Raw genomic sequence first — 24043 nt, 5'->3', positions numbered from 1 at the left:
TTTTCCGTATCAGGGGTGTTATAACAATGATAAGTGAAGTTACAACTTTTAGACAACTTCCCTCGGCTGGTCTGTTGGTGCCGTCTTTCCGATGTCACAAACAGCTGATCGGGAGGTATTTAAAATCAAGAGAAAAACGCCACGGCCATCTTAATAACATGAACTTGGTGGTCGATATACAGGCGTCAAGCTTTACAAAGGTAGATACTTTTTTAATAGTTTGATGTTGATACAAGTGTTTAGGTCTTGTTAGGATATCAATATAGGGCAGGGATCTCAAAGTCCCTCTTTGAGGGCCGCAATCCAGTCAGGTTTTCAGGATTTCCCCAATGATGGCACTCCCTCAGAAATGACGGAGGTGATCAGTGGGGTGCCACAGGGCTCGGTCCTGGGCCCGATCCTATTCAACATCTTTATAAGTGACTTAGCAGAAGGACTGCGAGGTACAATGACATTATTTGCCGATGACGCCAAACTAGGCAATGTTCAGCAGTGGAAGGAAACATTGGGATCTGTGAAATTTAGAAAGTCCCACCAACTACAGCTATTTCAGAGCAGGATGAGCACTTCACAAAGAAACCCGCCACAATTTAGACCTGATTGTTAGCAAAATCTCCACAGGTCAGCCAGGTTTTTTCGCCAGATGGAAAAGCTGTCAGCTTACATTATTTGTTCTCAGTCTTTTGGGCAAGCGGCTGAATTTTTATAAGCTAGTCTTGACTGCACAGAAATATGACTCTGGAACTCTTATGTTCTTTCATTAAAAAAAAGTCACCAACCTGTGGCAGGAGAGGAGAGCTGTGACAACGAGACCAGAGAGGTCAAAGTACTGGGGACCAAGGCAGGGTTCAGGACACGGTAGTTGGAAAGCAGGAAGGGTCAAGTGTACCCTGGAATCAAAAACAGGAATGTGTAGTTAATAGCTGTAGTAGTAAAAAAAACAAGCAAACAAACTGCATTACAAAGTGATCAGAGAAATGTTATTGTGTCTTCCCCTTAAGGAGAGCAGAGGCAGCAGAAAGCTCTCTCTGTGTTGCCTCAATATATTTTTCATGTGCTGATTTTAAAATGTTTACAAAAAATCATTGCTCTCTGGTATCAGGAGCTACAGGAAAGAGAAGCATACATAACAAAAAAAGCCAAAGTTATATAATGATTCAAGTTACACAGAGCTCAGGACGGTTTACATGAATTTATTCAGGTACTCAAGCATTTTTCCCTGCCTGTCCTAGTGGGCTCACAATCTCTCTAATGTATCTGGGGCAACGGAGGGATTAAGTGACTTTCCCTGGGTCACAAGGAGCAGTGTGGGTTTGGACCCACAACCCCAGGGTGTTGAGATAGTAGCTTTAACCGCTGTGCCACACTCTCCCCCTCAAAGATGGTGCCTGCTCTATAGAACTTACAATCTAGTCAAGCCAAAGATATCAGAGAACTCCGAAGCCAGCGAGGGCAGCCAATTCTTCGCTGCTCGTGCTGAAGTTAAAAATGTACGGGGCACAGGCACGCAGGAGGAATGGGAAGGGGGGGCATAAAGGAAGAGGGGTGCCAGCGCCCCAAGGAAGACCGTGCCCCAGGCGGACTACCCTCCTTGCACCCCCCTACTATGCCACTGGCTGATAGGGTTCCTACTGGTGCCTAACAAGGCGTAATTTATAGAATATGAGCTTCAATGTTGGATGATATAAAAATAGCCTTACTGGGTCAGACCAATTGTCTATCTATCCCAGTATCCCGTCTTCACGGAGGCCCATCCAGGTACCTGACCAGAACCCAAAGGGTAGAAACATTTGGATTTTTCCTCCAGGAATTTTTTAAACCAGCTTTTCAAAGAGCCCATTTCTGAGCACAGCACACATTTTGCTCAAGGGAAAGGCTTTGAAAATAATCTTTCCCCATGCAGCAGAAAATCAAGAAGATGGCACACGGTATAGCAGATAAGAGGAACAGTGCCATATAAATGCTCAGTTGTACAGTCTGCACAATTCTGACTGTAGGAAACATTCAATTAATTTTCGCTCTCTGGTTAAAATTTACAATATGGAGCCTGTTCTACTAATAGAGTGCCTTCAGAGAATATATCAAAGTTCTTTTACAGTAGAAATAACCAGTCATAGAGCTTGTTGCAAAAATTCTCTCTGGAAACAAAATTTGTAGGTATAATTTTCAGCCAGAATCCAGATGCTTCATTTCCCACATAAAACATAAAATGTTGCAATTACCTTACAGTTCTATGTGATGTACACAAGATAAGAAACTGAACATTAGTGAATTACATAAAAAAAAAAACATGTGACAGGACTTAAATACATTGGCTTTCTCTCCTATTATGTAACATAATGTGTACTGCTCTGACACCTTTGAATACTTTCATGTCGTACTCATATACAGTGGTGCCTCACACAACGAACTTAATTGGTTCCAGGAGCAAGTTTGTTATGCGAAAAGTTCGTTATGTGAAACGCGTTTTCCCATAACAATACATGTTAAAAAAAATAATTCGTTCTGCAGCATAAAATATGCTAAGATGACATAAAAAAAGATAAATTTGTCAAAATGGTGAAAATGGTGGTCTTGCTGAGGCCAAACTCTTTGACGAGGTCACCCTGTTTTACCCCACATTCACTCCTTCTAATTATTTCCCGTTTCATTTCAACAGAAATCACCTTCCTGCTTTTTTTAGAAGCCATGATATATAAAAAATATTGAGTTTATCTTAAAAGGACGACTGTATACAGTGAGAGAGGGCAGTTAAGCGCAGTGACTAATGACTGCCTGCAGTGCCTGCGCGGAAGGATGCAATACATCGGCAGCTCGGGCGACTTCGTTGTGTGAAACGAAGTTCGTTGTGTGAAACGAAGTTCGTTGTGTGAAACGAAGTTCGTTGTGTGAAGTTCGTTGTGTGAAACGAAGTTCGTTGTGTGAAACGAAGTTCGTTGTGTGAAGTTCGTTGTGTGAAACGAAGTTCGTTGTGTGAATTAAGACATGAAGTTCGTTGTGTGCAGCGTTCGCTGTGCGAGGCGTTCGTTATGCGAGGCACCACTGTACTGATAGCTGTCTTCATTTGCTTATCTCTGATCTGAAGGATTACCTTCAAAAGCTAATCTAACCTTGCTCTAGTCTAGTTAGTCCAATAAAAAATGTATCACTTGGATTCTTTTTGTTTTATTTCTTTTGTTTCTACATGCTATCTTTAAGAGTGGACTAACATGGCTGCCACACCATTTCTCTCAATGATTTCTAAAATGCATGTAGGTCAGTGTCTCACAAACTTGCTGGCCAGTGGCACACTAAATCCAGTGCCCTGGCTGGAAGGCACCCGTGCGCAAATGTCAACGCAATGACATTTCACGTCGACATCTGCGCATGAGCGGAAGCTGATCTGGCTGCGACCAGCTTTGGTGGAGGGATCCGTGAGGTGCGGGGAGAGGAGGAGAGACGCCAGCCAGTAGGAGTGTCATCTGCACGGCCTGACTTCCTACAGGACGTGCCCCTTGCCGCGAGAGGCACATCCTGTAGGCAGTCAGCCAGCATAGACAACTCTCCTCCTTGCCAGTGTGTCATGGCACACCTGAAATCTCATGAGGCACACAGTTTGCAATACACTGATGTAAGTAGTAGACATTCTGACCATTGGCCCAAATTCAAAATCCCAGTATGCAGCTTGATAAGATAATTGCCGATTTATAAATCTTGTCTGAGTACGTACAAACTTTAGCAGTAGGAAAAGTAAAAGATGATAAATTAAGCAGAGAGTGACCTTGAGAAGTAAATAAAAATTGATCCATAACATACATATACCTCCAGGGATCAGAGTGTCATAGAGAGGAAAGTCCATGTTTAGGACTTTTCTCATGAAAGCTTATTTATTGCCTCCAGACTGAGAACTTTGCTCCCATGGCTGCTGTATAGTGTCTTGGATGAATCTCTTCATAAAGGCAGTTAATAAATCTCAATAAATAAATAAATGGCTGTTTATTTCTGCACAGTCAACTCAATAATCATCTGTTGAACTTGAAGCAGTACTTTCATGTAATGAGAATGGGATGAGCATGGAAAGACGTCAAACTAGCAGGATTCCCATAACAGGAACCTGGACTCTCTTGTTTTCGATACAGTCAGGAGTCATCCATCAAACCAATTGCTTTAGAGCTCAACAAGGCAGTTTTAGAATTCTGCAGATGATTTGGACTTTGGAACAATTTTGAAGTGTTTCTGTTACTCCTAGAAGAGGTTGTCGCATGATCATGGTATCTATATTGCTCCTTCAGATGCCGAGAAAGGGCTGTAGGTTCTTTTTCCCCAAATGCAGGCCCTCATAAAAACAGCTTCAACTTTATCATTACTGACTATGAAATACTATTTACATGGACTCCTGTGACAGTCCGCTTGGCTTGGAAATAAAATTTAGACGCTCCATCATACAGTAGAGGAGGTTTCCCTTCTACCCCTCTACTTGCTGGACACTTGGGTTAGGACGCTTGAGTAAAATGTGTGCTGTGCTCAGAAATGAGCTCTTTGAAAAGCTGGTTTTAAAAAGGATTGGACAAGTTCCTGGAGGAAAAGTCCACAGGTCTGTCAAGTCCTAACCCGAGTGTGCCAGCAAAGAAAAGTCCATAGTCCTGTCAAGGGAGCTGAATCAAATAGAATACATTGAAAATTCTTTCTAGAACCCATCTATGAAAAAAAGGAAAAAAAAAAACCTTGACTTTCCTCGAGTACTTACATAGAATGTACAGTACTATTATTTCTGCTATTTATAAAGCTCTCAATATTCTGTGTCACCAGTGAATTTCTGATTGCTGTTATTACTATCTAAGCAGCCCATCATCTAAATGAATATTGAAAGTCTTATATCAGAATAGGGCTGGGCTGAAAAGCTATTCCTTTAGCAGCATTTTCATTTCCATTCGATCAAGAGTGTTCCACAATAACATGACAGCCACGTAAAGGGCAATCCTAAAACAATGGGTAATATGAATTTGTTGTTAGCTGAGGAGAGGTCTAATGTGGTATGATTAACTGAAACGTGGTCGTTGGAGGGAGACAAGGGACATTTGATTGCTGGTGTCTCTGGAGGTTATTCGTTATGTTTTCATTCTCAAAAGGCCGGAGAGATGGAGGTTTGACCATAAAGAAATATTAATGTTAAAATTTGTAGGAGTAGAAAATCAGTATTTGGCGCTGTTTTATTGTCCGCTAGGTCTTATGGTGAACATTTGGGAGGATATTTTACAGACTATAGCAGAAATAGCTATAGCATATCCTAATACATTATTTTTAGGTGATTTTAACATTCATTATGATGATTTGAGTAATGCATGAGCAGTGTGGCTACATTCATTTCTATATGACTTGGATTTGATTCAATATATTCATCAGCCAACGTAAAAAGATGGACATATCTTAGGCTTAGTATTTTGTAAGACTTTATTCTAAATTTGTGATACAAGATATTCTTTATTGATCACTATCTTGGGAAGATCATATGGCAATCTTCTTTCATTTTCAGAGGACATTGTAGAGAGAGTGGATGTTTATTTGTTGGCGTTACCTCCTTTGTCTCAAGCCTTTCCAGAAGATTTTGTAATGCTTCCATTGGTAAATCAAGTAGATATTTGGACTAAGTCATTAATTGAGGAGTTGGATATTTATGCCCCATTTCATAGGGTGCCAGTTGGGATACATTACATAGGTCCTGAAATGGTATGTGAGGCATTTGAGCATATGTGGAGGAAGTATAAGACACAAGAATTGTTAAGTCATTGTAGAGATATTCAGAAGATCTATCATTGTGCAGTGTGTAAAGCAAAATTAGATTTTTATTCCAAGTTGATAGAAGAAGATGATTGTCCTTCAAGTAAATTGCTCTTCTTTGCATGATTGCTGACTCACAGAGATGTAATCAGATAATTAGTCCTGACGTAGGTTATAGATTTTTGTTAATGTGAAAGTGGGTAAGTGTAGCTTCCTTACATTTTCTGTGAATGAAAGTAAGGGCCCAACTATTGTGGAAAAGACATCACAAGAGGTCACAAGGCAGCAATTAGAATTATCTCTATGTAGAATAGGAGGGAAAATGTCTATGGGAGATTTAATAGCACCAAGATGGTTGCTTATGCCTAATCATGGCTTGATTCCATTGGTGCTGTCTATTGGCAATCAAAGTTTAATGAGTGGCCAGGTTCCCGCTGCTTGGAAACATCCAGTATTAAAGAAACCAAGTTTGGAGCCCCTCGTCTTGGAACATTATACGCCTATTTCAACTTTACCACTATTTGCAAAATTAGTAGAAAGAGCAGTGGTACAGCAACTTACTGATTTTGTGATAGAGAATACTTTGCTTCATCCAATACAAACAGCATTTAGAACAGGTTATAGTACTGAGACAACTCTGTTGGAGGTGGTAGATCAGTTGAGATTGATTATAGATACTAAACTAAACCTTAAGTTTATATACTGCATCCTCTCCATAGTTATAGAGCTCGGCATGGTTTACAAGAGCTTAATATAGGAAGGAATAACATATTGGGTTTGGAGGTTGAGTACAGGGGGGAGGAGAGCATTACATTTTTGTGAAAAGCGTAGTTTTCAGGTGCTTACGGAATAGTTGGAAGGAGCTCTGATTCCGTAGTGGGGCATTAAAATTATTCCAAAGCCCTGTGATTCTGAAGAAGAGAGATTTTCCCGCATAGAGAATACCTTTTAGTGATGGGAAGGATAGTTTAAGTTTTTGGTTGTCATAGTGGTGTCAGGACTCGAGGAGTTCCAAGATAGTGAGATTAGGGGAGGGAGGATGCCATGTAGGATCTTAAAAGCTAGGCAGGTGCATTTAAAATGAACCCTAGAAATTATTGGGAGCCAGTGGAGTTTGGACAAAAGTGGGGAAACATGATCAAATTTGTGTTTTGCGAAGATCAACTTGGCCGCAGTGTTCTGAATTAGTTGAAGTTTTTGAAGACTTTTTTTAGTTAGATGAGGGTGATCTGGCGTTGGTGGTGTCATTGGCTTTAGCTTCGGCTTTTGACATGGTTGATCATAGTCTTTTATTATGCAGAATACCGAATATTGGCATTGGTGGTCAAGTTCTAACATGGTTTGAGGGATATTTGATGAGGACGCTTTCTCTGAGGATCTGTTTACAAGAATCTCACATTAAGTCTGTACTTCCGCAGGGGTCTTCTTTATCTCCAGTGTTATTTAATTTGTTTGTTGGCCCTCTGGTTGAGTTGATTTTGGAATATGGCATTAGTCCATGTATGCTAATGATTCCGCTTTAAAACCTTTGGGTGGAGTTGGGAGATTCCATTGTTTATTTCTCATCACTGGTTGCCTGTCCATTTTAGGATACAGTTTAAGATCTTGTTTTTAGTTTATAAAGTGATGCAGTCCTGAAGTTTTACTACCATTGTGTAAGTAGGTGACACCTTATGTGCCAGGTAGGGCTTTAAAATCTGGAACTGAAAACTTACTTGTTATTCCTGAGGTCAGCTCTGCCTGTCTAATAAGTGCGTGTAATAAATCATTTTTATCAAGCCCCAGTTCTTTGGAATGCTCTGCCTTCTTATTTGCAGGAAGAGCATTCTTTAACATGTTTTCGGAAACAGCTTAAAGCACATTTATTTTGGCAGGTTTTTCTAGATTCACCCTTGGAATTGGCTGTTTAGAGCTGTATTTGGGTTTTTGTTTTATAATACTGGGGGGGGGGGTATTTGGATGGGTTGTTGGTGGGGACTTTCCTACCTAGTATATGGAGTTCTTTTCCAATATGTGATTTTATTTAAAATTGTAAACTGCTTAGATTGCATTGTAAGTTTGCGGTATATCAAATTGAATAAATCTGTACAGAATACCAGCATTTTCATAAATAAGTCTACACAACAAAGCGGCTAAGAGCTCTTCTGTGGAGTTGTGTATAAATGGCATAATGTGGAAATGCAAAGAGGCATTCACATGGGTGGGCAATGGGCCCTTGCTGCTCTTAGGCACCTGCAGTGATGCCATAAATACACACTGATATTGGGTTATGCTAGCAAGTTCTAAGTTTGTCTTATTTGATATACTGTCCATTGACACAGCCATCTGAGCAGTTCACAATCTAAGTATTTCTCCTTATCTGTCCCAGTGGGCTCACAGTCTAGCTATGGTACCTAGGGCAAAGGAGCGGTGCTGGAATCAAACCCACAACCTCAGGGTGCTGAGGCAGCAATTTTAACCACTAGGTCACTCCTCCACCTGAGTACACAGATGCCATTGTAGAATTGGCTCTGACTGTGCAGCACTGGTGGGGGTCTATATGGACCACTTATAGTCCACAGTGCATGATCAAAACAAAGTCAATGTGCTGCTGGACCGCTTATCTATACCCACTAACACAGCAAAAAAAATCCTCTCCACTGCCTTCTATCTTATCTTGGCAACATCAAGAATATAAATAGGCCAAATGTATTCAGAGAGAGAATAAAATGAAACCAGAACACACGTTTAAGATATCTCAACCATTATCAGTAATGGAGATTCCTAATGTACAAAGGACCTATAGAGACCCTAGAGTCCAGCTCATTGTTCCTTCTCTGAAATCACTGAAGAGGAAACTCCTCCAAACTCACTTGTTCCTCTGATCCCATCCCCACCCATCTACTGATCACCCCTCTATTTGCCATATCCTCAACCTATCGCTCTCCACTGCAACTGTGCCTGATGCATTCAAACATGCCGTAGTCACACCTCTTCTCCAAAATCCCTCACTGGACCCTACCTGTCACTTCAATTATCGTCCCATCTCCCTCCTCTCCTTATCCAAGCTACTGCTGTTGTCTTGAATTTCTGTCATCCCAAATGTGACAGAGTTCGGTTCCTGGAGCCCTGCACACATGTATTCAAACTAGCGTAGACACTTGAGGAGGGTATAAGGAAAAGCTTTTATTTGCATACTCTCACAGGTTTAGAGGAAGGGGTTTCTCTATTCAAATAAACAGTCCATGAACACATTCCACCGTTCTCCCAGGTTTAAAGTACCACAAGTCTGATTCCTACTTCATTTGTTAAATAGTCCAAACAGAAGAACATTTAGGAGAAAGAAACCCCTTTTCTTCAACAGCAGTCTCAACTTGCTTCAACTCAGCCGCCACTCCCCAACCACAGGACAGTCACTTTTAAACAAGCAGGTTCAGTCTACAGAGGTCTTAGGTTAGAGCAGGGGTGTCAAAGTCCCGCAATCCAGTCTGGTATTCAGGATTTCCCCAATGACTATGCATGAGATCTATTAGCATACACTGAAAGCAGTACATACAAATAGATCTCATGCATATTCATTGGGGAAATCCTGAAAACCCAACTGGATTGCGGCCCTCAAGGAGGGACTTTGACACCCCTGGGTTAGAGATTCACCTCTCTAGTGTTTCCTTGGATGGGTTCTCGGCTAGCTTTCTCGCTCCAGTCCTCCCCAGGGCTTGAATGCAGCCACTGCTAGGGAAGGTTTCTCTCCTTCGGGATCCTTGCACTCTGGGACATCCCCAAATGAATCTTAAACTGGGAAAGATATGCTCATGTTTGCCTGGGTCCCACCCCCGTGACTCAGCAGCTCTTTGCCCTCTCCTCAGATAGCTCAGCCCTAAGCTGCTGAGAAAGCACAGTTACTTACCGTAACAGGTGTTATCCAGGGACAGCAGGCAGATATTCTTAATGTATGGGTGACGTCACCGACGGAGCCCTGGTACGGACCTTTTTAACTAGAAAGTTCTAGTTGGCCGCACCGCGCATGCGCGAGTGCCTTCCCGCCCGACGGAGGAGTGCGTGGTCCCCAGTTAAGATAAGCCAGCTAAGAAGCCAACACGGGGAGGAGGGTGGGACGTAAGAATATCTGCCTGCTGTCACTGGATAACACCTGTTACGGTAAGTAACTGTGCTTTATCCCAGGACAAGCAGGCAGCATATTCTTAACGTATGGGTGACCTCCAAGCTAACAGAGAGGGAGGAGGGATGGTTGGCCATTAGGAAAATAAATTTTGTAACACAGATTGGCCGAAGTGTCCATTCCGTCTGGAGAAGGCATCCAGACAGTAGTGAGTAGTGAACGTGTGAACTGAGGACCAAGTGGCAGCCTTGCAGATTTCCTCGATAGGTGTGGAGCGGAGGAAAGCCACAGAAGCAGCCATAGCTCTGACCCTGTGGGCCGTGACAGCACCTTCCAGTGAGAGACCAGCCCGAGCATAACAGAACGCAATGCAGGCAGCAAGCCTGTTGGAAAGCGTCCGTTTAGAGACAGGACGACCTAGACGGTTAGGATCGAAGGTCAGAAAGAGCTGAGGAGACGAGCGGTGAGCCCTGGTACGATCAAGGTAGTATGCAAGGGCACGCTTACAATCCAGCGAGTGTAACGCCTGTTCCCCAGGATGGGAATGGGGCTTAGGGAAGAAAACAGGCAATACAATGGACTGGTTGAGGTGGAAGTCCGAGACCACCTTAGGCAGAAATTTAGGATGGGTACGCAGAACCACCTTGTCATGGTGAAAAACAGTGAAAGGTGGGTTGGCAACCAGTGCATGCAGCTCACTAACCTTCCTGGCAGAGGTGATGGCAATGAGGAAAAGCACCTTCCACGTAAGAAATTTGAGTGAAGTTGTGGCAAGAGGCTCAAACGGAGGTTTTATGAGGGCTGATAGAACCACATTCAGGTCCCAGACGACTGGAGGAGGCTTCAGAGGTGGTTTGACATTGAAGAGGCCTCTCATGAACCGGGAAACCAGGGGATGGACCGTAAGAGGTTTTCCGAGGATAGGCTCATGAAACGCAGTGATGGCACTGAGGTGGACTCTGATTGAGGTCGACTTGAGGCCAGCGTCGGAGAGAGAGAGCAAATAGTCCAGTACAGTTTCCACCGCCAATGAGGTGGGATTGTGATGAAGGAGACACCAAGAGGAGAACCGGGTCCACTTCTGATGGTAACATTGGAGGGTGGCCGGTTTCCTGGAAGCATCCAAAATACGACGGACAGGCTGAGACAGATTCTCTAGAGAGGTCAGCCCGAGAGAAACCAAGCTGTCAGGTGGAGCGAGGACAGAATGGGATGTAGTAGAGACTGATGCTGCTGAGTAAGTAGAGTAGGAAACACAGGAAGAGGAATGGGCTCCCTGGAGTTGAGCTGAAGCAGGAGGGAGAACCAGTGTTGGCGAGGCCACCGAGGGGCGATGAGAATCATGGTGGCTCTGTCCCTGCGGAGTTTGAAGAGCGTCCGCAACATCAGAGGCAGTGGAGGAAAGGCATAGAGGAACCGATCCGTCCAGTCGAGCAGGAATGCATCCGGGGCCAGACGATGAGGAGAAAAGAGTCTGGAACAGAACTGGGGCAGCTGATGGTTGTGAGGAGCTGCAAAGAGGTCCACCTGAGGAGTGCCCCAGCGAGCAAAGATGGAGCGGAGTGTGGGAGGATCCAGAGTCCACTCGTGAGGTTGAAGGATGCGGCTGAGATTGTCGGCCAGGGAGTTCTGTTCGCCCTGGAAGGCCCTGGAAGCCTTCCAGGGCCCTGGAAGCCTTCCAGGGCCCTGTTCGCCCTGGAAGCCTTGAGGAAGAGACTGTGGGTCGTGGCCCAGGTCCAGATGCGGATGGCCTCCTGACAGAGGAGGGGAGATCCGGTGCTGCCTTGCTTGTTTATGTAGTACATGGCGACTTGGTTGTCTGTGCACAGGAGCAGAACCTGAGGGTAGAGAAGGTGCTGGAAGGCTTTGAGAGCATAGAACATGGCCCTGAGTTCCAGGAAATTGATGTGATGTTGACGCTCCTGAGGGGTCCAGAGTCCCTGGGTGCGAAGATCTCCCAGGTGAGCTCCCCATGCATAAGGGGAGGCATCTGTGGTTATGATCATGGAGTGAGGGGGTAGATGAAAGAGTAGACCCCTGGAAAGATTGGAGGAGTTCAACCACCATTGAAGAGATTGCTGAAGAGACGATGTCACAGAGATGGGATGAGAAAGAGGATCGGTGGTCTGTGACCATTGGTTGGCAAGAGTCCACTGACGTGTCCTGAGGTGGAGTCGCGCCAGAGGAAGTACATGGACCGTCGAGGCCATGTGGCCCAGGAGGATCATCATCTGCCGAGCTGGAATGGAGTGATGAAGGAGCACCTGACGGCAGAGGTGGAGCAGAGTTCGATGGCGGTCGGAGGGGAGAAATGCCCTCATTAGAGTGGTGTCGAGAACTGCTTCAATGAACTGAAGTCGCTGTGTGGGAAGCAGATGCGACTTGGGGTAGTTGATCTCGAAACCCAAGAGATGGAGGAACGAGATGGTGTGATGAGTGGCTTGTAGTACAAGCGGAGACGTAGGTGCTTTCACCAGCCAATCGTCCAAGTAGGGGAACACCTGAAGGTCGTGAGACCTGAGGAAGGCCGCCACCACAATAAGGCACTTGGTGAACACTCTGGGCGATGATGCGAGGCCAAAGGGTAGCACTTTGTACTGATAGTGATGGTGCTGTATCTGGAACCGTAGGTAGCGACGTGAAGTCGGATGGATTGGGATGTGAGTGTAGGCCTCCTTGAGGTCTGGGGAGCATAGCCAGTCGTGGTGGGAGAGAAGAGGGTAAAGCGTGACTAGGGAGAGCATTCTGAACTTCTCTTTGACTAGACACTTGTTGAGGTCCCTGAGATCGAGGATGGGACGAAGGTCTCCTGTTTTTTTTGGGGACCAGGAAGTAGCGGGAGTAGAATCCCTGACCCCCTTTGGTCCGGAGGTACCTCTTCGATGGCATTGAGGAGAAGGAGGTATTGGACCTCCCTCAGGAGGAGGGGGGTTTGGGAGGAGTGAGAAGCAGACTCTACGGGAGGATGGTCTGGTGGAAGAGTCTGGAAGTTGAGAGAGTAGCCGTGGCGAATGATGTTGAGGACCCACTGGTCCGAAGTGATGACCTCCCAACGGCTGAGGAAAAGCTGAAGACGTCCTCCGATAGGTTGAGGGAGAGGCAGTGATGGTGAGAGAATGGTTATGCTCTGGAGAAAAGAGTCAAAAGGGTTGAGACGGCTTATATGAAGGAGGAGGCTTGGCAGGTTGAGTCTGTGGGCGAGCCTGAGTCTGATGTTGGTGGCGAGGACGGCGAGACTGTTGTTGAGGCGGGTTGAGAGGTCTGGCCGAGAACCTACGCTGGTAAGAAGACTGTTGTCTGTAGGGACGAGCAGGTGGAGTCTTCTTTTTAGGTTTGATCAGAGTGTCCCACCTGGTCTCATGTGCTGAGAGTTTCTGGGTTGTTGAGTCCAGGGACTCTCCGAAGAGTTCATCGCCCAGACAAGGTGCATTAGCCAAGCGGTCCTGGTGGTTAATGTCTAGGTCAGAGACTCTCAGCCATGCCAAATGGCGCATGGCCACCGCCATGGCAGAGGCGCGAGAGGTCAGCTTGAATGAGTCGTAGATGGAGCGAACCATAAATTTCCTGAGTTGGAGGAGGCTGGAAATTTGTTGCTGGAACAGAGGGACCTTACGTTCAGGAAGATATTTCTGTAAGGAGGAGAGCTGTTGCACCAGATGCTTCATGTAGAAGGAGAAGTGGAAGGTGTAGTTGTTGGCTCTATTGGCTAGCATGGAATTTTGGAAAAGGCGCTTACCAAATTTATCCATGGTTTTTCCCTCTCTGCCAGGAGGGGTGGAGGCATATACACTGGAACCCTGAGATTTTTTCAAAGTAGATTCCACCAGGAGGGACTCGTGGGGCAATTGAGGTTTGTCAAACCCTGGGATTGGGATAACCCGGTACAAGCTATCCAATTTACGCGGGGCTCCGGGAACAGTGAGGGGAGTCTCCCAGTTCTTATAGAAAGTTTCCCGTAAGATGTCGTGGACAGGCAACTTTAGAAATTCCTTGGGAGGTTGCTCAAAGTCTAGGGCATCGAGGAAAGCCTGAGACTTCTTAGAGTCGGACTCTAAGGGGATGGAAAGAGCTGTTGACATCTCCCTAAGGAATTTAGAGAAAGAGGATTGCTCTGGTTTGGAGACGGTGTCGGTCATGGAGGGTTCTTCGTCAGTTGACGAAGCATCCTCTTCGGTACCGTGAGGGGAGTCTTCCCATAAGTCTGGGTCCCTAACGTCGGGGTGCGTACGTTTGGACATCGGCGTGGAGGGCTCGGCATGGCGGGTCTTTGAGAGAGATTTGCCTGAGCGCACCGAGGCGGTACCGGGTAAGGAAGACCGATGTCGTTCCTGGGACCGGACAGGGTCGGCAGTAGCACGGGTATGCACTGTAGGTGTTTCGGCCAAGAGCACCGGCATGGAGGTATTAATCGGTACCGAGGGGGGTCGACACCGATGGGACAGTGCGAGGCTCAGACCGGTCCTGTACCGGAAGGTGCGGTGCCAGCAACGCCGGCAACAGTTGTTGGAGTTGTTGTTGCAGCTGCTCCTGTAACTGTGTTTGGAGTATGGCTGCGATGCGATCATCCAGGGGAGGCACCGGTACCATTTTTTTCTTCTTCGGTACCATAGGTGCCGCTCTACGCTCCGGCGATGAGGAGGCCGATGATGAGGCACTCACCGAGATCGGAGCGGAGCGTTTGCGGGGCCGGAAGGGCCGGTGTCGCAACCGTGGCAGGAGGGCGCTCGAGGGAAGTGGAAGGCTTCTTAGCCGGCTTACCTGGGCCCAACGACCCCGAGGAAGGGTCCGGTGGTGTCGACGTTGTCGGTGCCGACTTTTGGGGTGCCGTCGATGTCGCGGCAGGTTCCATGGCAGATCCGGTACCAAACAAAATATTTTGCTGGATCTGCCTATTTTTCAAAGTGCGCTTTTTAAGCGTAGCACAGCGGGTGCAGGTGTCAGCCCGATGCTCTGGACCCAGGCACTAGAGGCACCAATTGTGCGGGTCTGTGAGAGAGATCGGGCGTGCACACCGCTGGCACTTCTTAAAACCCGGTTGAGGGGGCATGAAGGGAAACACGGCCTTCGCAAAATCAAAGCCGGAGGCCTGTATGATGACAACAGGCCCCGCCGGGGCCGGCTCGAAAAAATAAAGAAAACTCGACGAGTTGTTTTTTTTTTTTTATAGGAAAAATAAAGTAATCCAAAGGGAAAAAAAGAAGAAATTCGGAAAAAATACGCGAGCGGGAAGGCAAACTAAATGATTTCAACGGTCGTTGAAAAACATGCGACTTCTTCGCTCCGCGGAAACGAAGAAACTGGGGACCATGCACTCCTCCGTCGGGCGGGAAGGCGCTCGCGCATGCGCGGTGCGGCCAACTAGAACTTTCTAGTTAAAAAGGTCCGTACCGGGGCTCCGTCGGTGACGTCACCCATACGTTAAGAATATGCTGCCTGCTTGTCCTGGGATAACAGGGCATCCTGGGGGTTGCAGTTCCTTCTCTCTCTGATTAGTGCCCCCTATTCCTGGTGGTATAATATCATTCTTGAGGAAGAATCCCTGACTCTTTCACACCAAGCTTTCCTTGACATGCTTCAATCAGACTTTCACCCTCTTCATTCTACGGAAACTGCCCTTGTTAGAGTCTCCAATGACTTTTTCCTGGTCATATTCAAAGGCTTCTACTCTGTCCTCATCCTCCTTGATCTATCTGTGGCTTTTGACACTGTAGATCATCTCTACTCATGGATATGCTGTCCTCACTTAGTCTTCAGGGCTCTGTTATCTTAACATTTTCTTCTTATCTTTCCCATCGCAGTTTTAGCATATGTTCTGGTGATCCTTCTCTGCCGCCAATCCACTATTGGTTAGTGTACCTCATGGTTCTGTCCTGGGACCTCTTTTTATCTCCATCTATACTTCTTCCTTTGGTGCTCTAATCTCCTTCCATGGCTTCCAGTATCATCTCTATGCTGATGACCCACAGATCTCTCTACACCTGAAATTTCTACAGGAATTCAGACCCAAGTCTCAGCCTACCTGGCTGACATTTGTACCTGGATGTCTCACTGCCATCTAAAATTAAACATGACCAAGACAGAGCTCCTTATTTTTCCTTCTAAACCCACCTTTCCTCTTCCTGCATTCTCTATTTCTGTGGATAATACTATCATCCTAGAAAATGACAGGGTAGTTGTTACCCGTGGGTAGCCACGGGTAACCCGCCAAAATGGTGGGAGAAAAAGCCGTCGTCATCACGGGTACGGGAACAAGGCCATTCACCACCCTGTAGAGCGGTGGATGGTCTTGTCTCCACAGTTAAGGTTGGGAACGTGCGCGATCACCGATCGGGCATCTCCCTTCCTTCTCTCCCCTTACCTTGGTGATTTTATGGGGGGGTTTGTTCTCCCAGCTGCCTTTCATCATGAGAAGGCTATAATCAAGTTGTGTGTAGCTGCCAAAACTTCTCCTTTGACGCAACCGGAAACAGGAAGTTGTGTCAGAGGAGAAGTTTCGGCAGCCACACACGACTTGATTAAAGCCTTCTCGGGCAGCTGGGAGACGAAAAAACCCCCAGAAAATTGCCATGGTAAGGTAAGAGAGGGGAAGGAAGGGAGGGAAGTAAATGCCTTCGGATGACTCAGAGATGACTTTGGTGATTGGAAAGGAGGATCTCTGATGATCGGGAGGAGGAGCTGCTGGACCGTGCACACTGAAGGGAAGTGGAAAGGGGGAGATGAGAGGAACAGATGCTGAAGGGAAATGGGGAAGAGAAGTGAAGAGTGGGGAGAAATCACTGAAGGGAAATGGAGGTGAGAGAGGAGAAGACGCTTAAGGGAAATGGGGAAGAGAGAGATGCCAGACTATGGGGGGAGTGGAGGGAAGAAGATGGGTGCCAGACCAATGGGGGGTGGAGGGAGGGAAAGATGGAAGGGAGAGAGAAGGCAGACAGTGGATGGTATGAATTGAATGAGGAGATGATGAGGAAAACAAAGGTAGAAAAAATTGTATTTATTTTCTTTTTTTTGCTTTAGGATAAAGTAGTATATTAGTTGTGTTGATAAACATTTATAAACAAAGCCCTGCCAGCTACCAGCTTCTCTAGTTCAGCAGCCAGAACTTTGATTTATAAAACGACAATTGTACAGAATATGGTTTCTTTTTATACTTTAATAAAATAAGTTCAGTATAAAACTATTTGAGGCTTGTGTGGATGGGATCAGATGATTTATGAGGATGGGGTGGAAATGGGGACCGAGCTCAAGGGAACAGGATGGTGACAGGCACTGAGCTTGCGGGGACGGGACGGTGATGGGCACCGAGCTTGCAGGGATGGGATGTTGACGAGCTCGCTGGTATGGGGCGGAGATGGTGACAAATATTTTTCCCGTGTCATTCTCTATATCATCCTCCCCCGTCTCGTCGGCTCACAATCTTGGGATCATCTTTGACTCATCTCTTTCCTTTTCTTCACATATCCAATAGAATGCCTGAACCTGTAGTTTCTTTCTCTATGACATCGTTAAAATCTGGCTTTGCCTTTCGGAGCACACTGCTAAGACCCTCATCCACACTCTCATCACCTCTATGAGCGTTGGGAGCAGCGCAGAGCATTCAGCGTGGCTCCCTATGCTAATAAGCGCTATTTCAGTTTAGCAAAAGGGTGGGGGGCATAATTTGGTACAGTTCATGGTACTACAGAAAAATACACATACCCAGTGCATGCAGATACTTTCTCTGTTCCTAACGGGCTCACAATCTAAAGTGTTTTCTGTATCTGAGGCAATGGAAGGTTACGTAACTTGTCCAGGGTCACAAAGAGCTGCAGTGGGATTCAGACCAAGTTTCCCAGGTTTTCAGTTCACTTGCACTAACCATTAGGCTACTCTTCTTCCCTGGGACTAACCCTTACAGACCCATCATAACTGAACAGTAAACAGCAAATAGTCCCTAGGATGAACAAGAATTCATCCACATTTTGACAACCAGATGTTTCCGTAGCTTTCTGGCTCACACAGACAAATGTTCACAGTTCCTGCTGGTCCTCTACCCAAGAAGGAAGATTGCTCTATAAGATCTTCCAGTGACTATTGACTAATGGATCCTTTGAAATCAATACATGGAACAACTGTGGGGTTGTTCCCAATCGCAAATGGCTTTGTAAACTGCCCAGCAGCATATTTTTGTGATCAGAGACAGTGCAAGATTTTGTAAAAAAATAAATAAAGGAAAGAAAGAGAAGATAAGCTAGAGGGGGATAGGAAAAAGACTCAGGAGTAATCTAAGGAAATATTTCTTCAAAGAGAAAAAGTGATTTGTGTATGGAATGGCCTACAAATGGAGGTGTTGGACAAGAGAACAGTGTCAGAGGGTCTTTGAGGGAGAGGAAGCATTGTTGAATTAGGCCTTTTGGTTCATATCTGAAGGCATATTTTATGCTTCCCTAATGTTAGCAAGCTGCCATGTCGTCCAGTTCCAGGAGAGGGAGATTTTAGGCCACTCCTGAATCTTTGATGACCTCCTCCTGAAGCATCATTAGACCTGCACTGCTGATTTCAATGGGTAGCATTTGAGGCTACATATACCACCCTGATTTGAGATTTAAGTTCAAAACTAGGACTAACCACAAAGACTTCCTCCTGGAATTGAATATCTTGGCAACTTTGTGTTAAGTCTGTGCACTGGGCAGTGCTTTTCTGCAGTGGAATTTACACCACAGTGGAAATAGCCATCCTGTGGGTGCAAATTATGCTCCATTGAAGACTTCCCTACATAGGGATTTGTGCTGAGTGGAACATAAAGTCCCAGTGGTGTGCTTCAGCCCTTTCTGACGTTTAAAATGAACACCTGTTATACTATGGAAATCTTGCATCTTCCTTCAAGGGGTAAACAGCAGTGGAACGTGAAGAGCACTTCTGTTTTTCTTTCAGGGGCAAAGAAATAAAGTTCCTTAATGAATGGAAGATCTAATGATTTGTGCTACTGTAATCCTTTGAGAAAAAAAATCATGCAAGGGTTCATTTTGTTCCCAGTGAGCCAGAAGATTCACTGTGCACTAAATTCAGAGATGAAGAACCTTGGAATAAAATAAGGCAAAGGAAATTTAGAAATCAAAGGAAACAAAAAAAATAAAAATAAAAAGCTAAATACATGAATGCAAGAAATCTAAATCAAAGATTGAAGGGTACAAGAAAGAAACAAAGGATGAAAAAAACATTAAGGGCTCCTTTTACGAAGCCACGTTAGCGGCTTTAGCACGTGCGACTTTTAATCGCGGGCTATCCCCGTGCTAGCCAAAAAACTACCGCCTGCTCAAGAGGAGGCGATAGCGGCTAGCGCTTCCGGCGGTTTAGTGCATGCTATTATGCGCATTAAACTGCTATTGCGGCTTCGTAAAAGGAGCCCTAAGAGTTGAAAATATTTGATTTAGGGAGACAGACAGGGAGCCTGGGAAGAATGCCTTTCTAGCCTGTCAAGGTGAAGAGGAGAGGTACAGAGCTTATTATTATGGCTGCAGCACAGTCACATTCATTATCAATACATGATTAAGCCAATAATCCAACCGTACTGTTAACCAGCAACCTTAGGCTGTCTTCCCCTCCCCATCTGAGATGCTCAGCGCCCACATCATAGACCTGATGGTATAGAAAAACGTAACGATTGAGCGGTTGTACTCTCTTTGCCAAAATGTGATCTTTAGCCTAGATTTATATATGCCAGTGTGATATAAAGTCCACATACTTGGTCAGAGAAGCCTGCCTGGCACTGACCTTTCTTCCCCACTGTCTAAGTGCCATCAATTACCATGAGGTCATTTCAGATTTGCTTTCATTCTGTGTTTAACCCATGCATTTTCTTTTGTCTCCGCCAGCAGGGTATTCAAGTTTCATGATAATTTGATAGATCGCCTATCTTAATTCTAGGCAATTGTACAAAAGAGAATAAAATCAGGGGGACTACATATCAGAAAATAGCTTATTACAAAGACAGAACAGACAAACAAGATACAAAAGGGCGAGGGGTGAACTACAATCTAGAAAAGAGAATGAAAAAGGATTAAATAGTAGGAAGGCGGAAGGGTTTCATTTAGGCTGCCTGCTCAAAATCAAGAAAGGAAATCTAAGAAAGAAAACTAACATCAGTGCGCAAAGGCACCTCTATATAGGAAACTTTTTAAAGCTCCTTTAAATTTACCTAAGCTCGATTCCTCCCTAATGTAAGGGGTAAAGAGATCCAGAGCAGTAACTGCAAAAGAAGTTGTACCATGAGTGCAAAATGTCTTAAGAATGGGGACAAAGAGTAGATTTGGGGAAGATGATCTGAGGATTCTAACAGGAGCATGAGGGTTGAGTAGTTTGTCAATGAAAGCTGCTTCTCTGGATCTATCACCTTCTATCAAGAAATATTTCCTGATGTCACTCCAAAGACTATCAACCTGCAACTTTAGTTCACATCTTCTAGTTCTACCATTTTGTCGTCTCTGGAAAAGATTTGTATGTACATTAAAACATTTCAAGTATTTAAACATCTGTATCATATTTGTCTTCTCTCTTCCTTCCTCTAAGGCACATGTGTCAAACGCAAAGCCCGCAGGCCGAATCCGGCCCGCCTGGCCTCATTATGTGGCCCACGGCAATGCTCCTGAACTTCCCCTTCTTACAGCCCAGCGTGTCCTCCCTCCTGCGCTGGTCTTACATTGCTGTCACGCCAGAAAGTCTGCCGGCTTCGGAAGCGATTCGGCAGTGTTGTCCGTGGCTCCCTCTCCTGCCTTCCGTCCGCCGTGGTCCACCTGGGCAGAACCAGGAAGTTGCGCGTCATTGGAGACAGACCGCGGCAGGAGAGGTAGCCACACTGAGGCCAGAAGACTCCTTGGCTCAGCGGTGACATCGGACCAGCGACAGAGGGAAAGACACGCCGGGCTGTGAGGAGAGAGGGACCGGCGCTGGAGGGAAATGCATGCTGGGCTGTGAAGAGAGCGAGATGAAGGGAGAGAGGTTGGACCTGGGGTAGTGTGGAGAAAGAGGGAAAAAGATACTTGAAGGGAGAAAGGGAGAAATGGTGGACCTGGTGGGAGGGAGGGAGGGAGGTAGACAGGGGGAGAGATGGGATGTGGGGCAGTTGAGGGGAGAAAAGTTGGATCTGGAGATGGAAAATTGATAGGTAGCTGAAAATTTAAAAAGGAGAATGATGAGAAAGAGGGCAAGATTTGAGTGGACAGAGGCAGAAAAGAAAAAAAGAGAAAAGTTGAAAGGGAAAAATCAATATGTTTGAGACAGGGACTGGAGCAAGAGAGAAGAGGAGGAAAAAAAATGGACAGCAGACACTGGAAAGAGAATTAGAAGATAGACAAAATCAGAAAGAGAAACTGGGACCAAAAGCAAAATGTCCAGACAACAAAAGATAGAAAAAATAATTTTATTTGCTATTTTGTGATTACAATATGTCAGATTTGAAATGTGTATCATGCCAGAGCTGGTGTTAGACAGCAAGCGTGAACTAGGACCTAAAAGAGAGGAAAAGTCTTTTTTATTTATTTTGTAGCCGGCGTGGAGTTGGAGAGGTTGTATCCCTATACTTCTACTAAGACTAACCCCCTTCTTTGCAGGTGCGCAGTGTGGATTTTGGCAGTAGCAGCAATTGATCCGACACTCACAGAAGTTTTGTGAGTGTCAGAGCAGCTGCCAGCACTGGGGACCACACTGTGTGTTAGCACAGGAGGAAATCCAGCCCGTGACTTAGCCTGTGTTTTAGATTTCGGCCCCTTATATGATTTGAGTTTGACACCCCTACTCTAAGGTATAAAAGTTGGTCCTCGAGGGCTGCAATCCAGTCGGGTTTTCAGGATTTCCGCAATGAATATGCATGAGATCTATTAGCATACAAAGAAAGCAATGCATGCAAATAGATCTCATGCATATTCATTGAGGAAATCCTGGAAAACCCGACTGGATTGCGGCTCTCGAGGACCGACCCCTGCTCTAAGAGATCCCACATGCCTATCCCAGGCTTTCTTGAATTCAGACACAAAAAGGTGAAGAGGTGGTGGAGACAGACGCTGTGTCTAAGAGATCCCACATGCCACATGTACGCAGAGAAAATGTTAATTATCATTTATATTCCGCGGGTTTTCAAAGAGGTCAAAGCAGATGACTTTATTCTCTTCTCATACATCAACATGCATAATTTGGAGGAAAGGTAGGAGAGGGGAGATTGGAGCCCACCTAGGTATTGGGCGGGAGATAAGATTTTAGATAAAATATGACAGAGACGTTTAAATACCTACGTGGCGAAAATGTGAATGAGTTGAGTACCTTATTCAAAGTCACCTCAGTAACAAATAGACAAATATATGTCCTCCCTTTTTACTAAACCGCGATAACGTTTTTTAGTGCAGGGAGCTGCGCTGAATGCCCTGCGCTGCTCTCGATGCTCATAGGCTCTCTGCTCTAAAAACTGCTATTGCGGTTTAGTAAAAGGGGGCCATAGTGCAAAATATAGATAGCAGATATAAATTCTCAAAATGGACACATTTTGATTACTAAATTGAAAATAAAATCATTTTTCCTACCTTTGTTGCCTGGTGATTTCATGAGTCTCTGGTTACACTTTCTTCTTCTGACTGTGCATCCAATATTTCTTCCCTTCTTTCTGCCTACTTTATGCTTCCTCTCCTCCAGATCTCATTCTCTCCCCAAACTTTTTCTTTCTTTCTCCCTGCCCCTTCTTTCTTTCTCTCTCCATGCCCCCTTTCTGTCTGTCTCCTTGTCTTTCTGTCTCCTGTCTCACTTCTTTCCCATCTTTCCCTTTCTTTCTTTCTTTCTTTCTCCCTGCTCTCCCCCAAGCCACCGCTACTGGGGAACAGGCCACTACCGCCATGGGGAATAGGCTGCCACCACCGCCATCGGGGAACAGTCTGCCGCTGAGTTCTGAGCTCTCCCTGCTTCCCTTCCCCATAAAGAGGATGCTGAAGCGCCGGGCCAACCAACCTTCCCCACCCGATGTAAATTCTAACGTCGGAGAGGAAGTTCCGGGCCAGCCAGGCAGGGATTGGCTGGCCAAAAACTTCCTCTCTGACATCAGAATTGACGTCGGGTGGCGAAGGTTGGTTGGCCCGGCGCATCAGCGTCCTCTTTACGGGGAAGTGAAGCAGGTTTGGCACCCCTGCTCTAGCTAGCTGAGCTGCACTCAAGTGGCTAAAGAGCTGTGGTTTGCCAACCACTGCCCTAAACCTTTTTAACTTCATCACAAGCAGCCACCACTTACTGCCCAGGTTGGCTTCGGTGCTCCCTCTGATGTCACTTCCAGGACTCCGTGCCTAGGATGTGATGTCAGAGAGAGCACCAAAGCCGACGTGGACAGTATGTTGGTGACTGCTTGCGCTGAAGTGGAAGGGGGCACATGTGGCAGTAGGGCAGGGAAGAGGGCATGGGAGGGGTGCCACCCTCGTTATGCCACTTATTGTGACCTGAATTGGTCACTGTTGGAAACAGGAGATGGACTAGATGGACCATTGGTCTGATACAGCATGGTTGTTCTTATGCACCATTTTTACTGCCTTCCTTTGAACTGCTTCAAGTCTTTTTTTTTTTTTTTCTTTTTTTTTTTTACATCCTAAGTGAGATACGTGCTCTAAAACTGAACAAGGTCCTTCATATGGGGTCTCACTAATGACTTTTAGAAGGGCATCAACATCTCTTTTCTTCTGCTGGTTATGCAAAATGTACCTATGCCCCTTCTTTAGAAGTTACTTGGAATGATTCTTAAGACCAGGTCTAAACAGGAAGCTGATTAGGTTCCCAAGGGGTGCTGGTGCCAGCCGTTACTATGTGAGGTTGATTCCTCCTATGGTATCCACTTTCTTGAGCGGAGACTCTTCCTAAATCTTATAGTATTTTCTGGACCAGTCAACCTTAGGGCATGCAAACTCATCTCCTGCATGTTCACTGTCAGTATCCTGAGAATCTGTGGCGTCCACAGAACAGGTTTGAAAAGCTCTGATTTAAGATTGAATAGAAATCAAAGAAAATGGCCCCGCAGTATACAAGAAACAACTGGAATTTGGACCAATTCAAAGACACATGTACCATGTAATAGAATGAACAAAGTTGTACATGGGGAATCTTGTCAAACTTATACATCGAGATTCAAGAAATGGTGCACAAGCATGAATTCTATATTGCTGATTGCATGCACAACCACCATTATAA

General features: G+C 45.5%; 1 protein-coding gene across 3 annotated transcripts in view; it reads right to left on the bottom strand.

The window, feature by feature from the left end:
- SEMA4B (semaphorin 4B) overlaps positions 1-24043 on the bottom strand; it is a 321358-nt gene that overhangs the window by 237410 nt on the left and 59905 nt on the right. For all 3 annotated transcript variants that reach the window (XM_033919910.1, XM_033919912.1, XM_033919911.1), the window contains exon 2: positions 780-890. The gene's annotated coding sequence lies outside the window, so the exon portion shown is untranslated. The remainder of the gene's footprint in view (positions 1-779; positions 891-24043) is intronic.

The sequence above is a fragment of the Geotrypetes seraphini genome, chromosome 14 (genome assembly GCF_902459505.1).
Source record: "Geotrypetes seraphini chromosome 14, aGeoSer1.1, whole genome shotgun sequence".
Lineage (NCBI taxonomy): Eukaryota > Metazoa > Chordata > Amphibia > Gymnophiona > Dermophiidae > Geotrypetes > Geotrypetes seraphini.
The sequence above is the reverse complement of the archived record's forward strand: the minus strand, read 5'-3'. Positions and strand labels throughout refer to the sequence as shown.